The sequence below is a fragment of the Peromyscus eremicus genome, chromosome 5, assembly GCF_949786415.1.
Source record: "Peromyscus eremicus chromosome 5, PerEre_H2_v1, whole genome shotgun sequence".
Classification (NCBI taxonomy): Eukaryota; Metazoa; Chordata; class Mammalia; order Rodentia; family Cricetidae; genus Peromyscus; species Peromyscus eremicus.
The window spans coordinates 3870975-3881428 of NC_081420.1; the positions used below are offsets into that span (position 1 = coordinate 3870975).

The 10454-nt window shown below is 44.9% G+C and overlaps 1 pseudogene; it reads right to left on the reverse strand.

Moving 5' to 3' along the window:
* Positions 1 to 2810: 2810 nt before the first annotated feature.
* Positions 2811 to 4196, reverse strand: LOC131910262 (calcyclin-binding protein-like; annotated as a pseudogene).
* Between the last annotated feature and the right edge of the window lie 6258 nt (positions 4197 to 10454).

Below are 10454 nucleotides of genomic sequence, written 5' to 3' on the forward strand. Positions count from 1 at the left end.
GCAGGCTGCCTACACTGCAGTGGATGTCCCCCCCACCCATGTGCACTCAGGCAGCCTAAATTGGACTCAGTGGATTATTAAAAAGACAAGAAGTTGGCTTGAGGATATGTTCAGGAATCCAGAGGAGTTGGAGGAGATGAGTCGAGATGGATGTGATAAAATACATTGTATACATGCATGGGATTTTCAAAGAATAAATAAAAAATATGGGTTTTTTATTAAGTTTTTTCAAAGAGGAACTTCAAACTCTAGGCTGTGGATGTAGCTCAATGGTATTGCACTTGCTTAGCAAGGTCCTGGGCTCAATCCCCAGGACAGTAAAAATAAATAAATAAAATAAACCAAAGTCCTCAAAGCCCACAGTGACAATAACATGCCTGACATGCTTGCACACAGAAGCACTGAGGAAGGATGAGGAGCTGGCACTAAGGAAAAGTTGCAGGTGACAGAAAGGGAAAGGCGTTCAAATGCCCTGGGGGAAGAGCAGGGCTTCGTGGGCTAAACCACAAAGAGGCCTGGAACTAGCATCAGATCTTTCCAGGTCACCCTGAAAATGTATTTAAGTGACCTGCCCACCACTTGATTTTGTGCAAGGGTCCTAACAGGGCTGCTTGAACATGTCATCTCTTCTACTATTTTCCCTGGAGTAAAAGTGGCCTGAGAAGGGGGAGGTTGGAAAGTAACAAGGGAGGGTCCTGTTCTTCCCTCCCCCACACCTCCCAAGTGGGAGAAATGTGTCTCAGGAGGCAAGAGGAAGTTGTTCTCAAGCATATCAGCCATGACAGTTTACGGTAGAGCTGTCTGTACTTTACTATGTTTAGTTAACAAAGCGTGTGCTCCCTAGAGAAGACTTCAGGTCACGTGTCCTCTTCACGGCAAGCGTGCAGCACTCGTTTAGGCTTTTCTTTTTACCACCATCATCTTTAATTCCCAAACACGCTCCTTTACCGCCCCCTTCACAACCGTTTCCTCTGCTCAACTTCCACCACTTTGGCCCAGGAGGTGACAACCCAAAGCCTGCAGGTGACAGTGAGCCTAGGGTGCTTGTGAACTAAGAGTCACTGTGTTAACTCTGCTCAGTGTCATTAGAGAAGACACACCGGCCTGGCCTGGTCCGCACCTGCTTCCTCTCAAGGGTGTCTTGACATAGCATTTTGAGTATATTAGGCCACCGACAGTTCAGAGCAACTAAGAGCAAAGGCCTCACTGTCTCCTCCTCCTCCGTTTTAGATTTACTATATGCGCACATATGTAAATGCATCATGTGTGTTCTTACAGATGATTGTGAACCATTGTGTGGGGACTGCAAACTGAACCAGGGTTCTCTGCAAGAACAGAAAGTACAGCCCGACGGTGGTGGCACACACCTTTAATCCCAGCACTCGGGAGGCAGAGGCAGGCGGATCTCTGTGAGTTCGAAGCCACCCTGGTCTACAAAGTGAGTTCCAGGAAAGGCGCAAAGCTACACAGAGAAAAAAAGAAGAAGAACAGAAAGTACTCTGAACTGCTGAGCCATCTCTCTCGCCATTCAGCCCCCCTCCTTTCTTCTTCAGCCACCATGTCTTCTCTTTCTTAATGTCTAAAGGATGGAAGGCCTTGCTATTTACTCCTGAGCATTTTCTGTTCTCTCCCTGACACCTAATGTCTCCTCAAGGCCAAGCATATCATCTTCAGAATAATTATTTAATGACTTATTTATTTCTGTTTCGTGTGCACTGGTGTTTTGTCTGCAGTATATCTGTGCACCATGTGCATGCTTGGGGCCCATGGCATACCATGCCTGTTTTGAAATCCATGTATTTCAAAAGAAAGCTATAGCACAACTGTGCATGGCGACACAGCTCACTCAGAAAGGCCTGCACATACAGCCCCAAGGACTAAGGAAAGTGAGTATGAGGGCCACCTGAGCTCAGATGCAACGCAACTCATGTGACAGAGTGAGACCCATCTCAAAAAACAAAGCAATAAAAATAGAAGCCACAGGGTAAAATTTTATTTTCAGCTTACATTTGAAACACTAAAAAAAAAAACCATAAAAATAATTTTAAATATAAAACATCAAATGAATCAGGTTGTAGCTCAGTGGAAATGTTTACATAGCATGTGAGCAGCCCTGAGTTGGAGCACCAGTACTACAGGAAGAAAAATGAGACAGATGTCATAATCGTTAATCTTGATTATCAATTTACCAGGATCTGGAATTAACTGAAAGTCCTGTGTCTAGGCAATTCAAGAAAGGACTCTGAGGAGAAAAGACTCTTCCCGTGTGGGGAGCGCATTCCAGCTGGTAGTCTGGAAATAAACCCATGGCACATGCAGTGTGGCTAGCCTGCTGCCTCCACCTCTTGTTGAGTGCATCCTGATGCTACTGCTGTGCCGCCACCAACTCCTGGTGGCATCAGACTCCAGCTTTTTCAGGCTTCCAAGGTGGGCTGAAGACCCACAACTCTCCTGGAGCCTTCCATGTTTTAGATGCCAGATGGGGACTGCCAAGGCCTCCCGTTTCCTAGAATGACCAGCTACTAGGCTGTCATCCTCTACAGTGCTCCAGCCCTGAGCACTTCCTCCCAGGATGGTGTCTAGAAGTCAGCTACTCCCCAGCCCTACAGAGTAAGCCATTCTGGTAAATCCCCTGTTAGGTATAAAGTCTGTTCCTCTAGAGATCCTTGTCCAATACAAGGCTTTGCAACCAAGCAGGACTTTCCCCCTGTGGTTGACGTCTATCATGACATGTACATCCACACGTCTTCTTTTTATTTTCATGATGTTGTAAGCTTCATCATGTTGAGGACAAGCAATTACCTACAAATTAAAATATAAAAATTAAAAATTACATAAAACATGTTAGCTGGGCCTTGTAACACAGGCCTGTAATCCTAACTACTCAAGAGGTAAAGGCAGTGCAATCACAGTTTAAGGCCAGTCTGGGATACAGAGTGAGTTCAAGTACAGTCTGAGCAACTAAGTGAGGCATTTCTCAAACTAAATAAAATAAAAGTGAAGTAAAAAGAGAGCTGAAGACATAGATGAGTGTTAGAACAATGCTTCCAAGAAACTCCAAGTCTGCAGACTTTTCCCTCAGCTTTGTATGGAAGCTTAGTGATTTAGTTTCATAGTCTAAGGAGGGTATCTTTGGCCTGGCCACTGGTTGAGAGTTTGTCTATGGAGCTCTATTCAGGGACAAATTTCACTCATGGGTTCCAAGACAAATGCTACCCACATCACTTTTCTTTGAAGGAGAAAGTTTAATAAGCATATTTATTTAAATCAAATACTCCAGTAAGAAATGGAGATTTTGCTGTCTTTACTTAGAAGGCTGTGTAAATAGTTATCTGTCACATTTTATGTGAGTTCAACAACATTCTTTTACTGGAAACATGAGCATTCCACATCACAGTTCCCAAAGGACTTAAAAGTCTCAGAATTCTGTGTCTTCTCTGGCTTGTTTCTCTCTGGATTCCGCCCACACTTACTTATGTTCACTTCATGTCATTGTCTCCATCTTCGTAAGTTCTCTTTAGAATGTTCATTCATCCCTCACTGGGATCTGACTCAGCGTCGTAGGAAGGCTTTGCTTTCTCTTTGCTTCCTTTTCCACCTGAGTTAAGTAGTCCTATCATGTGTTTTCTGCTTTCTTTCTACATAAGGTGATTACTATATCAGTCTTTTTTTGAACTGCTTTCTACAGAGGTGGGTTTCAAAAGATTGTTCACAATCATGGAGTAATTCTTGCCATTGAGATTTTTTACCAAAAGATCAAATGACTCTCTGTGAAGTATACCTGCACATGCTCAGTGGGACTCTGATGAACTCCAGTTAAGGTAATGTAGATTTTCACAAACTTATCTGATGCCATCCATAATTACTGGTTTTCACAGTGTATCCTGTTGTAAGAGCCACAACCACAGCTGACTTTTCATTGTCAAGTTCTGGTTTCTTCTGTGATTTCGCCTGCATCTTGTTCTTTGTTTCTATCTCAATCTTGAATTTTTCACTTGTAAGAGTATCACGCACTCTTTTACCAGTGGATTTTTCCAGTAACACTTTGACTTCTTCTAGGTCTTTCTGCAAGTCCTCCAAAGAGGAAGCCATGGTGCAGTGGCCGCCCGAGGCTGGAGCTGCACTGCTGCACCGGAGCCAACAGGAAACGCGGAAGGAGCCACCTGAGAGCAACACAGAACCCGCAGCGAAGTACACCGACCCGGGCGACTTCTGCAATCACTTTGCATTTACAGCAGGTGAAGCAAAGTGAATACTCCCTCTGTCAGCAGCATCCTTACACAGCATCTCCACGCAGCAGGTTACAGCACAAAACAGACTGATGACAAAGAGCTGCTGACAGTGGAGTCCACACGATCCACACAAAGTCGAAAGTCTCAAGGTATATTTTAATCTTTTTTTTTATAGCATCAATACATCTGAAAACTTTAAAAACCCATAAAGAGAAACCAGAGGAAGAAGTAAAGCAATCAAAACCTAGAGGTGCAATGTAATCTTAGCACAAACATTTTCTTGCCATTTGAAAACGATACTAATTAGGGATGGAGAGATAGATAGCACAGCAGTCAGGCACACTGGCTGCTCTTGCAAAAGACTGGAGCTCAGGTCTTAGCACCCATGTAGGGCAACTCAGCTGCCTATAACGTAGTGGGTAGCTGTTCTATGACCTTGAAGCACCACTCCTAGAGATACAGCAGGTAACTGCTCCACCTGCCTATGACCTTGAAGTATATGCCCCTGGGTCGTGGCCTCTTGGTGACCCTTAAGACCTGAGAAGCACGTAGGCATAGCTCTCTTTACTCCCTCATGGGACTGATTCAGGCGGCCAGAACAGTGTTCCAGAACCTGTGTCAATTCTGTCCTGTATAGTGAGTTTTTCCCCTTAATAAGTTCTTTTAAATAAGTTCTCGTTTAAAGAGACTCCGTGGATTTCTCGTTATACTGTAACTTTATCTCCAAGGGATCAGACACCCTCTTTGACCTTTGGGAATGACTGCATGCAGGTACATACACACAGAGAAGCACACAAAAACATAAATATACATAAAATAAATCTTAAAAAACAAAAGACTCCAGCCCTGAGCTCTCCCTATCCCACGAGGGTGTATATTGCTGGTCAGAGGCAATGGGGCCTTCTAGCTTCTGAGGGTTGTGGTTATAAAATTGTGAACGGCCTAGAGGTGAATCAGAAATCCTCTGGATGAACACAGGCATGACTCCCAGAATGGCTTTAGTCAGAAATGTGAAGGGAAGGTGCAGACTCTACAGGGACAGCCTTGTGGCCCACGGCGAGTTCAAGTCCCTGAGCAAGTGAAGCCAACAAGGAAACCTCTGGAGATGCCTGGCCCAGCAAAGCTCTGGAATGCTGTGGGATGTTCTGTATGGCAAATGTGTTGCTGATTAGTCAATAAATAAAACACTGATTGGCCATTGGCTAGGCAGGAAGTGTAGGCGGGACAAGGAGGAGAATAAAGCTGGGAAGTGGAAGGCTGAGTCAGAGAGACACTGCCAGCCTCCACAATGACAACCAGCATGTGAAGATGCTGCTAAGCCACGAGCCATGTGGCAAGGTATAGATTAATGGAAATGGATTAATTTAAGCTGTAAGAACAGTTAGCAAGAAGCCTGCCACGGCCATACAGTTTGTAACCAATATAAGTCTCTGTGTTTACTTGGTCGGGTTCTGAGTGGCTGTGGGACTGGCAGGTGAGAGAGATTTGTCCTGACTGTGGGCCAGGCAGGAAAACTCTAGCTACACTGGAACAAGGCTGGCCAATGAGAAGGCGACGCCTGCTCTCAATGGGTGTAGAGATGAGAGGGTCATTGTCCCTGAGGACAGTTTGAGAAGCACAGCAGTGTCATCTGAGAAAAGGCTAGAGCTGGGTGTTCAGTTTACACAGAGCATGAGACTTAGAAGTAAAGAGAGACGTGAAATGCAGGGTGGTGGTGGTCTATGAGGCAGCAGGAAAAGAACATGCCATCACTGGAAGGGTGATAGCAGTAAGGGAAAAGTCTAAGCATGTGACCCCAGCTTGGAGCCAGGGAGAAGGAAATCACCTACAATGGTTTCAGTATTTTAAAAATATTAATGAGACAGAGTCAAACTGTATAGCATCAGGACTGGAAGCCTCAAACATATTTGAGAGTCCACATGTTCTCAGAAGAAGTCCACATTTCTAGATCCTTCTTGGTGCCAAGAAAGACCAATGGCAAAGTAGCCAGGAGTTATCACAATTGAGACAAAATGATGGCAACCATGCCAAAAATCACCTCTGAGCTGCAGTCAGGCTCCAAGAGGGATGTGCAATGATATTCTGTGAAGGGTGAGTCCAAGTCAATAGGTACAAACCACTGGGGCTGGACAAACCCAGACCCAGATAGCAGACAGCATAACTCAGAGAGAGGCTGGGCTTGAAAGACAAAACTAGGGCTGGAGAGACAGCTCATCAGGAAAGAGAGTCCACTGCTCTTGCAGAGGACCTGAGTACGCACACACACACACAATGGGGAAAAAACACAAAACCAAATTTAATAATTCATGCCTATAATTCCAGCACTCAGGAGGCTGAGCTAGGAGGGTTGCAATGGTTTTGAAGTCAGCCTTAGTAAGTTCCAGGCCAGCCTATACTATAAAATGAGACACACACACACACACACACACACACACACACACACACACCCGCCACATTGAGATCATGATGGGAGGATGTGCAGAGATGACCGGCCACACTGGTGGAAACCCATGAACTGTAGACTAGTGGCTGTGGAGCCCCCATGGGCGCTCTGGATATGGAAGACAGTTGTTTGCCTCGAACTGGGGGGCACCCAGGCAGGGGGATGGGGATCCATCCCTGGTGCATGGGCAGGCTGTTGGGAGCATGGTGCCTGTAGCCTGTAGTGTGACACCTTGCACAGCCTTGGTGCAGTGGGGAAGGGCTTGTACCTGCCTAGGCTCAGTGTGCCAGGCTCTGCTGACTCCCCATTTGGGGAGACCTTGATTTGGGGGATGTGGGGTGGCTTGAGAGGGAGGGCTGGGGGTTGAGAGGAGGGGGGAGGGGGGATCTGTGGGTTGTATGTAGAATGAGTAGAAAATTTAATAAAGAAAAATGAAAAAATGAGACCCCCCATTTCCAAAACAAACAAACAAAATCACCCCATTAAATAAAATAATAAAATATAAAACCATAAATATGTGGCTTAGCCATTTTAGCTGGGTTGATTTTTTTTTTTTTTTTTTTTTTTTTTTTTTTTTTTTTTTGGTTTTTCGAGACAGGGTTTCTCTGTGTAGCTTTGCGCCTGTCCTCGAACTCACAGAGATCCACCTGGCTCTGCCTCCCAAGTGCTGGGATTAAAGGCGTGCGCCACCACCGCCCGGCAGCTGGCTTGATTTTAATTGTTAAATTCCACAAACTTTTAAAAAATGGTTCAGGGCTGGCAAGATGACTCAGTCAGTAAAGGGGCTTGCTGCTAGGCCTGACAACCTGAGTTCCATCCCCAGGACCCACATGGAGACAAGTAATTCCTCAAAGTTGTCCTCTGATCTCCGCACACATGTGCAAGCAGACATGCACACAAAACAAGTACGAACAAATGAACTAAGAATTTAAAAAGAAAAAAAAATATTCCAGTGGGAATGAACAAGAGAAGTTCCTCACAGAGACATAGCAAGGCTGGAGAAAGTGAAGCGCCTCGTCACCTCAGGGTCCCTTCACAAAGTGAGGCAGAACAGAGAAAGCTGCAGATGTCCAGCCCTGGGTCACCTGAGCATATCCTTTTGTGTAAGGATTAGACCACAGGGGACATCCATGACCACAACAGTTAGAACTAACCTGTTTTAGAAAATAGCTGTTATCTCTCTCATCCTGATTTATCGAAAGGCCAGGAAAGCGCCCGAGTTTCAGCTTGGTGCAATAGGACATGAGCTGACTGCTGCTGACGTTCGCCTGTTGTCTGGCTGCTCCAATGACCTCCTTAACACTGACTTGAATTGCAAAGACCAGAGAGGCAAGAGTGTCACTCAAACAACTGTGTCTGTATGTCTGTCTCTGTGTGTGTGTATCTGTGTATGTCAGTGTGTATATGTGTTTGTATCTGTCTGTTTCTCTCTCTCTCTCTCTCTCTCTCTCTCTCTCTCTCTCTCTCTCTCTCTCGTGTGTGTGTGTGTGTGTGTGTGTGTGTGTGTGTGTGGTGTCAAGGACTTTCCTTGCTAATTATGAGTATACACGATCACATCCCTAAGTGTCATCCAAGAAAAGTGGAGGGAGAACCTGAGTGGAGTGTTGAGAGACAGATCTCTTGATGGGAAGAAAGGATTTGAAGGGCTGAAGTAATGGTTCAGTGGTTAAGAACACTCACTGCTCTTGTAGAGAAGCCTGGTTCAGTTCCCAGCACCCACATGAACGCTCATAATTGTCTGTAACTCTAGTTACAGGGGAATCAGATAGCCTCTTCCAACATCCATGCACACATAAGCACACATATGGTATGGTACACATACACATATGCAAGCAAAACACTGATACATGTAAAATAAAATAAATAAACCTAAATATTTATTTAGGTTTTTTTTTTCTTGAGACAGTACTTCACTCTGTAGCCCAGACTAGACTCAAATTCATGATCCTTCTGCTTCAGCCCCTTTTGAAAATGTACCCAGCCTGAAAATGTTTTCTTTCCCACCACCCCGCTCCAACACACACACACACACACACACACACACACACACACACACACACACACACACAAATGAGTCAGGGTCTCCCCATGTTGTCCTGGCTGGCCTGGGACTGGCTATGTAACCATCCTGGCCTCAAACTCACAAAGATCCTCCTGCCTCTGCCTCTGAAGCACTGGGATTAAAGGTGAGTGTTACCACACCCTGTGAAAAATATGGTGGCTGAGTGTGGTGGTGCAGACTAGTAAAAACTGTGTTTGGAAAGATGGGCCATAAGAGTTATGAGTTCAAGTTTAGTCTGGGCTACAAGGGAACTTTGGGGCAAACATCTATACATCTGAGTGTGGTGGCATGGGTCTGTTACACGGGGAGGTTAAGGCACGAGTTCTGAAGTTAAAGGCCTGCTTGAGAAGCTTAGAAAGACCTTCTGGTTTTTCGTTTGTTTGCTGTAAGTACAGAGGGCTGGGCAGACAACCTGGGGTGAAGTGCTTACTTGTCTTCCATGCTGGAAAACAAAGCAAATGACAAAAGCTGGATCTCCTGTGCCTGGTAAAAACTCCAGACTAGCTGGGGGGTGGGGGTTGGGGTGGTGGTGGTAACTGTTTTCAGATTAAAATGCCTAAATTCATTTCTTCTTCTGTTGTTGTTTTGAAGCAGGGTCTCAGTAACTACACCTTGCTGGCCTGGAATCCACAGTTACCCATCTGCAGTGCTAGGATTGGTGTGTGCCACCATACTCTGCCCCCAAAATCATGTAAATTCTGTCGTATATTGGGTCTTTATGCTTTTACACCTTAACAAAAGAGAGGAACCAGGGGTGCACAGGCACATGTCTGTAATCCCAGAATTTGCAAGGTAGAAGCAAGGGGATCAGTAGTTTCAGGTCATCCTTAGCTACACAGCCAGTTCAAAGCCAGTCTGGGCTACAGGAGACCATCTCAAGAAAAATCACCTTCCACAAACAACAAAAACAAAAGGGAGGACACAGTGGTGTTTGAGAAAGTGAAGTTGGAGAGGCATCTAAGTTGTTCTTTGTGATATGGAGATCTTATCACAAAGAAAAACATTTAAAAGGGAACCAAATTGTCTTAGGGTTTCTATTGCTGTGAAGAGAGATCATGACCACAAAACTCTTATAAAGGAAAAACATTTAATTGGGATGGTTTACATTTTCAAAGGTTTAGTCCATTAACATCATGATTCGACATGGTAGTGTGCAGGCAGACATGATGCTGGAGAAGTAGCTGAGAGTCCTACATCTTGACTTGCAGGCAACAGGAAGTGGTCTGAAACACTGGGTGTGGCTTGAGCATATATGAGACCTCAAAGCCCTCCTTCACAGTGACACACTTCCTCCAACAAGGCCATACCCACTCCAACAATGCCACACCTCCTAATAGTGCCACTCCCTATGAGCTTGCAGGGGCCAATCACATTCAAACTATCACAAAATGTTCATTAGAACCACTGACCAGAAACTGACTTGTTCCATAACTCCATTTGTCCCTCAAATCTTCCCAGCAAGTGCCATGACCCAGCTAATATCCTAGGTCCTAGAAGGTGTATTTATAAACAAAATAGGCAAGTCACTGACATTTCAAAATGTATATTCTATTTGAAAAAGATGACAGCAAATAATTTTAATGACTAAGTGAAGAATCTGATAAGCATACAAAGTGCTACAAGAGAGAAACATAGTAAGGAGGGAGACAAGGAAAGCGGCAGAGAAGGGCAGAGTGCAGCTAACTTCCTTCCCTACAGAAGACACATCGTAATATGA